At 48.0% G+C, this 7,904-nt stretch overlaps 1 pseudogene; it reads right to left on the bottom strand.

Annotated features, from left to right (window-relative positions):
* Window positions 1-1,602: 1,602 nt before the first annotated feature.
* Window positions 1,603-1,930, bottom strand: LOC127189990 (prothymosin alpha-like; annotated as a pseudogene).
* Window positions 1,931-7,904: the final 5,974 nt, after the last annotated feature.

The following is a 7,904-nucleotide window of genomic DNA, read 5'->3' on the forward strand; positions in this document are numbered from 1 at the left end:
TCCCTTGTTCTCCAAGCTCCTGATATGGTCCATGTGTGCCCAGCACCTCCCAGGAGTAGTCAGGAATGCTCAGACCCCTCTTGTTTTATCTGGGGCCTAAAGCGATCCAAAGACTCAAAGCAGGCATGGATGGTGACACAGCTACCATGGCTCAGTCAGCCAACACTGCTGATGCCCACGCCACACCTCACTGTGCCAAACACAGCAATGAAGTAAGACTCAGACCATGTTCAATGGATGAACTTGAGAAATATATATACATATGTATATATGCATATATATGCATGTATATACGTATATATATGTATGTGTGTGTGTGTGTGTGTGTGTGTGTGCGTGTGTGTATGGGTCTCTGTGCAGCCCTGGATGTCCTGGAATTTGCTCTGTAGACCAGACTGGCCTCTAACTCCCAGAGAGCCACCTCTGCCTCCCGAGTGCTGGGAATAAAGACGTGTGCCACCACCACCCAGCTGCACTAGAGAATATTACTATGTAAGGGAAGCTGCCTACACAGTTCCCCCTGTGCACTAGGAGCTCCTCCTAGTTTGTTTTCTTATTGTTGAGATAAACACTGACCAGAAATAAACTTGGAGAGGAAAGCGTTTATTTTAGCTTACACATCCCAGTCAGTCTGTCATGCAGAGAAGTCAAGGAAGGAACTAGAGGGGAAAACCTGGACACAGGGACTGAAGCTTACCAGCTTGCTCCCTCTGGCTTGCTCAACTTCCTTCCTTCCTTTCTTTCTTTCTTTCTTTCTTTCTTTCTTTCTAATTCCGGTTTATTGTTGGCCATTGTTTCACACATACATCAAACAGCCCAAATAACAACAACAACAACAACAACAATAATAATAAACAGCAACTTCATAGACAAAAAAAAAAGGAAATTTTTTATCTTTGGCCTTTGGCCTTTTTTTGCCCATCTCCCATAAACCAATTACTTATAGTACAGCTAAGGAAATACACAAAAAAAGGTACTGGGATGCTCAGATAAGATTATTTGTTTTGTTGTTTTGTTTTTTTTCTCCTTTGAGATTATAATGAACATGGTCACACCACAAGTAAAATCCGAAGTTGGACAGAGAACCCTTTGAGGGCTGATTTGGTCACCCGTTATGATTTAAAATGGCTGACCCCTAATATTTACAAAAAATATACAAGGTAAATTAAAAATACAAACAAATTTTCCTTTTAAAGTTTGTTTTGGTTTTTCGAGACAGGGTTTCTTTGTGTGGCCTTGGCTGTCCTGGACTCGCTTTGTAGACCAGGCTGGCCTCGAATTCACAGTGATTCACCTGCCTCTGCCTCCCGAGTGCTGGGATTAAAGGCGTGCGCCACCACGCCCAGCCTCTTTTAAAGTATTTTTTAAGAAAAAAAAAAAAAGCAGGGCTTGGGAAGTTTTGGTTCCTTTTCCTCCTCCGTTGCAAATTTATGCTGTGGTTTTGGTGTGGTGGTGGAGAGCACATGTCACCTGTGGGTGGCACTGCCTGCTGTGGGGTGGGTAGGGCCTGCTCCTCTACTACATTTAAACTCTGAAACAGGAAGTGGAGGGTGAATAGGTCATGGTGGCCTAAGTTCAGCTTTTCCTTTGCACTGTTGCTGTCTAGTCATCCTCATCAGTCTTCTGCTTCTTGGTGTCAACATGGTCATCCTCATCATCTTCAGCTACCCGCTTGCCCATAGAAGCCTGTTTCCTCCTCATTATCTCTGTCCTCTTCCTCACCGTCACCTCCCTCCTCCTCCTCTTCCTCACCACCTTCTTCCTCTTCTTCATCTACCTCATCATCAGTCTCCTGCTCCCCATTTTCCTCATTAGCAGCATTCCCATTGGCAGGTGTGTCTCTTCCATTTTCTGCCTCCTCCACAACCTCCTTTCCCTCCATGGCCTTGGTGGTGATCTCAGAACTGGTATGCACTGCCGCGCCTGACATGGTGGGGCCCGCCGATGGTCTGATGCAGCGAATAAGAAAGAAATCAAGTTAGAGAACTTGGCGAGAAAGCTGCCAGAGGAGGAGGGAGCTGCAGTGAGCACAGAGCAGGGCCTGGAACAATGCAAAGATGGCTTTTCAGAGCAGCCAGCAGACTCAGCTTGCTTTCTTATATACATGCAGGCCCACCTACCTTCAGATGATGGGCTGGGCCCTCCCATGACAATCTCAACCAAGAAAGTACCCCACAGAGCTGGCCACAGACCAATCCAATGCAGGCAATTCCTCAACTGAAGATCCCTCTTCCCCAATGACTCTTGTTTAGTTGACAAAGTCGACACAGCTCAGAACTTATCCCTCGCACGGAAAACAAGCAGAGATGCCTGTGTGAGGGAAAGTTGTAGGAAAACGTGTCCACAGATCACTAGAGAGGGGCAGAAGTGGATTACTATGCCCAGTCATTCCTGCCCAACTACATGCCCAGGACAGTCCTTCTCCAAAGCTGGCCAGGGTGGGTATTGGGTTTGAATGTGTGTTTGGACGCTTTGCCCCCAGCTGGCAGCACTCTTTAGGGAGGTGTTTAGAACCTCTGAGATACTGGCCATAAGGAGCAGGCCTTGAGTCACCACCTTTAGCTCCAGCTCTCTGCTTCCTGTCTGCAGCCATGATGCTGCAAGCACCCAGTACTACAAATCAGGTGCTGCTCCGCCGCCATGCCTGCCCTTCAGTGATGGACTGCACCTTCCATCAAACATGTGCAACCCACAGAGAGCTACAGATGAAGCTGGATACAAAATGATAAACTTACCTACAACATTGCAAGATGTTGTTAACTCTGTTGTGTGCCTCTCCATTGTGAACCTTGCAGACTTCAGATAACAACATTTCCATGGTTGATAACCCTGCTTGTGAGCCTAAGCAACCTCCCTTCTCTCAAGTGCGTCTCTTGGGTTCTCCCTCACAGCCAAGGGAAAGCAATGGATACAGAAGTCCTAGGTCCAATCTTCAAATACACACCCACACACACAGACACACCCTCACTGACATACATTCACACACACACACACACACAGACACACACACACATACACTCTCACTGACATACATTCACACAAGGTCCAATCTTCAAACACACAAACACACACACACACACACACTCTCTCTCTCACTGACATACATTCACACACACATACACACTCGCACACACTCATTCTCACAGACATACACACACATACACACTCACTCACTCTCACTGACACACACACACATACACACACACACATACACTCACACTCACACATACACACTCACATAAACACACCCAAACACATGCGCACTCACACATACTCTCTCTCACACTCACACACACACACACATACATACACACACAGCACTAAATTTTAAAAGGAAATAAGTAAAACAATCCTTTTAGAAGCCTTGCTAAGACACAAGCATGTCAGAGGGTGGGCATAATGCCTGGTCCTTAGTGACAGATGTGGGGATTCAGGGGCATCGTGGTAAGGAACAGGAAGAGGCAGCTGTGCCAGGAGGAAGCTGCAGGCGCTGCACCAGGTCCCCTCAGACCTGGATGCTGCATGAAGCTCCTCAGGGATGCTCTTCCATGCCCCTGCCCTGGTAACCTGGAAGGCTGTCAGTGTTGAGCAGACACTAGAACAACAGAGCATCCTTGGCCCCAGGCCACAGCCTCTGTATGCTCTGAATGCAGCTCTATGTGTATGTATGAGTTCCCTGATGGTGCAGATCCCACAGGTCTTGGAGAGTCTGGGCATCTGGGGATCCTGGTGGGCCTTTGTCAACTGACTATAGGTGTTTCTCATTAATTAATTCTGTGCTTAGGGGTGGTGTTTGTGCATGTCACTATTTGGAGAAGTCAGGGGACAGCATTCAGGGGTCATTCTCTCCTTCTTCCATGTAGTCCCAGGGATTGAACCCAGGTGATCAGCCTTGGCAGCAAGCACTTTACTCACTGAGCTATCTCTCTGTGATGAGCTTTTTTGTTGGGCCCCATGTGTGACCCAGTGTGAATGTGGAACACAGAGCTGACCCTAGTGCCCTTTCCATGGTAGGGCACTTGTCAGGAGTGTGCAAGTCCCTGAGTTCTATCTGAGTCTAGAGTCACAGTAGAATAAATAAATAATAGAAGCAGGTGGCCAGCCAACAATGAATGGCCTGGCTCCTGCAAGTGAGAAGGCTTGGTTCTCCTCTGACATGGTTAAGGTGTAGGGAGGCAGGGGACTTGGGAAGGAGACAGGCACATGTGTTCTTGGGAACGTGGGACCAAGGCTGCTATGGTCCCACAAGGTCCCTTCTTTGATCTGATAGGAATATATTTTTATCAATCTCTGCACTGGCTACTTTTCTCACTAGTGAGACAAAGCTTAGGGGAGGACAGTGACAAGGGCCAGTCTATCACTCAAGCCACTGTCTCAGAAGAAGAATTAGCATGCCAGGGAGACGGCTCAGTGAGTAAAATGCTTGCTGCCAAAGTAGGGTAGCAGGAGCTTGAGGCTGTTTGCTCACACTGGATAGGTCAGGATGGAGAGAGGCTAGTGTGATGATGAGAACTGTCCCCTCACAGTCTTGGGGATTTGAACACATGGCTCCAAACACGTGGTCCCAGTCAGCAGTGCTGTTTGGGGAGACTTAGGAGGTGTGGCCTTGTTGGAGGAAGTGTGCACCTCAGAGTGAGCTTTGAGAGCCATTTCTGGATCACTCATTCTGCAGTGGGTTTGTGGTTCAAGGTGTGAGCTCTCAGTTTCCTGTTCCTGCCTACAATGCCTGCCATCTGCTGCCTCTGCTCCAGCATTACAGGATAGTAAGCCCAAAGGAACTTTCCTTCATAAGTTGATTTGGTCATGATGTTTTATCCCAGGGATGGAAAAGTGACAAAACACCCAGCTTTTTTCTTTTTCCCTTTTCATTCAGCCCTGGACTCTCGACCATACATGATGATGCAATTGAGAGCAGGACTTCTCTCCTCAATCTCTTCTGGAAACGTCCTCACAGACATAACCAGCCTTGGCAAACATGGCAAGTGCTACTGTGTATAGACTGTGGAAGGATAACTGAAGAGGGGACTCCATTGGTAAGGCGATGGAGATAGCATCATCTGTGTTGAGTGAGACTCCTCCCAAGGCAGCTGCTGTGGGTCACCCACAACTCTCACCTCTTTTGTTTGTTTGTTTTGCCTTTTTTTTTTTTTTTTTTTTTTTGAGATAGGATCTCTCTATGTAGCCCTGACTGTCATGGAACTCACTATGTATACCAGGTTGGTCTTAAACTCACAGAACTCCACCAGCGTCTGCCTCCAAAGTGACAGGATTAAAGGCCTGCACCACCCAGACCTAGCTCTCACCCATGCCCTTCTATGTAAGCCCGTAGACTCACTGATTTACCACCTTTGGCCTGGGTAGTGTCATGCACTGGTTTGTCCCTGGAGCCTTATGAGGAAGGAGTAGGCATTTGTTTATGTCTTCTTGGGAAAGGAATTCTGAGAAACATGGCCATATCTCCAAGCTAAAACTCTACGAGAGAGGATGGGATAGAAAAAGAGAAGCAGTGGCAGGTGGGGTGGCCACACCTGTGATCCCAGCACTTGGAGGGTAGGGGCAAGCAGATCTCCATGAGTTAGGGCCAGCCTGGTCTACAGAGTGAGTTCCAGGACAGCCAGGGCACAGGAAAACCCTGTCCTGAAAAACTAAAGGAAGAGGAAGGAGAGGAAGAGGAAGAAGAAGGAAAGAAAGGCAAAGTAGAGGAAAGGGAAGGGAAGAGAAGAAAGTGTTCAATGAGGAAGATAAGGGAGGAGAGAATGAATGAAGAAGGAGAGAGAGAGGCAGGATGTGGGGGAAAGAAAAGAGGGAGGTGGAGGAGGCACAGACACAGTAAAGGACCCCATAAGTCAAAAAGAGGGTTTCCACCAGTGGACCTGTTTGGACCCCAATTCTCACACAAAGAACTGCAAAAATGAATGGACAAGGATAGTGACCAGGTATGCCATAGTTTTAGGAATGACTGGCTGTTGTTTGTGGGAATGCTAAAACTTGTGTGGGTTTTCCAGATGTGGCTCATTGCTGAGTGTGTGGGAGAATGGTCGCAGATCCAACCAAGAGAAGATGAATGAGTCTGATACATGGGCAGCGACAAGGAAGGCGCTCCTGTCTCCTCACAGGGACTTTGGTGACCTGCCTGGACAACCTGTAATGACACTCCACCGCAAGACCCTTAACCTCACCACATCAGCTGTGGCCCTTTATCTATGTGTCAGTCTCAGGACCTCATTAGGACATCAGCACCATCAGGCGGCTGTTTAGTAGCTTATCTTCCTCCTCCTCCTTTTCCACAAGTTTTAGTCATCAAGCACAGACTCTGCTTAGAACTGTTATGTTCATTTGCTTTCATTTTTTTAAATTTTGTTTTGGTTTTGTTCCAGACAAGGTTTCTCTGTGTAGCCCTGGCTGTCCTAGAACTCTCTTTGTAGACCAGGCTGTCCTAGAACTCACAGAGATCCACCTGCCCTGGCTTCCAAGTGCTAGGACTAAAGGCGTGCTTCATTTACTTTCTATCCAAGCCCCTGCTTACATTCCTCCATTTCTGAGTTCTCCACAGTTCTGTCCCCAGAACCAACATGGCTGGTGCTGAGTCAAATGCAGATGATAATGAATTCATGAGTGGTTGGGCAGATGGATGAGTGGGTTTGTTCACAAGTAAATGGATTGATGCCTGGATGAGTGGCACCCATGCATGGGCTATGAGTGGAAGGATGGGTGAGGAATGAATGTATTACTGTGTGGATGGATGGATGGATGGATGGATGGATGGATGGATGGATGGAGACAGTGCATGATGGGTAGTAGATTGACAGAAGGATAAGTGGATGAGGGCGTGGGTAGGTGAGTGTCTGGGTGGGTGGGTGGGTGGGCAAAGAGATGGCCAGACATAGGTTTGGTGGTTTGAATAAGAAATGTTCCTGTAGGCTCAGCTATTTGAATAGTTGGTCGCCAGTTGGTGGCACTGTTTGGGAAGGTTTAGGAAGCGTGGCCTTGCTGGAGGAAATATGTCGCTATGCAGGCTTTGAGAGTTTTGTGCTTTCTACTTCGAGCTTGTGCTTAAAGATGTGAGCTCTCAGCCTCCCGCTCCTGCCATCATGCCTGCTGCTGCTCGCTGCCATGTCTCTCTTCCCATCTTGATGGAATCTGACCTTTGGGGACTGTAAGCCGAAATAAACTCTTCTATAAGTTGTCTTGGTCATAATGTTTTATCACAGCAACAAAAAGTTAACTAATGCAAAAGTGTACAGATGGACAGACAGATGAAAGCTAAGTGTGTGGGCAGATGCATGGGTGAGACTGTGAATACAGGGAGCAATGGATGGGCAAGTGGGTGGGTGGATGGAAGGACAGGTAAATGAATGGATATGGTAGTGGGTGGGTGGGTGGATGGGTGGATGGGTGGATGGGTGGGTGGATGGGTGGGTGGGTGGATGGGTGGATGGGTGGGTGGGTGGGTGGATGGGTGGGTGGGTGGATGGGTGGATGGGGAGATGGATGTATAAATGAATGGACAGGTGGGTGAAATGATAGACAGACAGACAAAAGAGCAAGTGAAAGAATGGCTTCCCACATGGAGGACAGAAGGGAACAGAGGCTTCTGGATTTTCTGAGCTGCATTTTTTTTTTCATCACTGGGCAGCCAGCCTCACTGCAGAAGAACATGCCATACCCTTTTAAAACCAGGAAGGCCAGAGTGACCTGGGAGAGGAGAGCCATTGTTTCTTTACATCAGGTCCACGTTCCTGGGTATCTGTTTGACTGCGGCCGGCCTCCTTGCCCACTCAGGTCATTCCAAGGACAAGAAACTCACCTATCTTGCTCATCACCCAGTCCCCAGTGCCTGGTACCCAGCAGGTGCTCTGTAAACACCCACAGTGTGAAGGCCATGTGGAACACTCTGCTGTGCT

This window comes from Acomys russatus, chromosome 5 (assembly GCF_903995435.1).
Source record: "Acomys russatus chromosome 5, mAcoRus1.1, whole genome shotgun sequence".
Taxonomy (NCBI): Eukaryota; Metazoa; Chordata; class Mammalia; order Rodentia; family Muridae; genus Acomys; species Acomys russatus.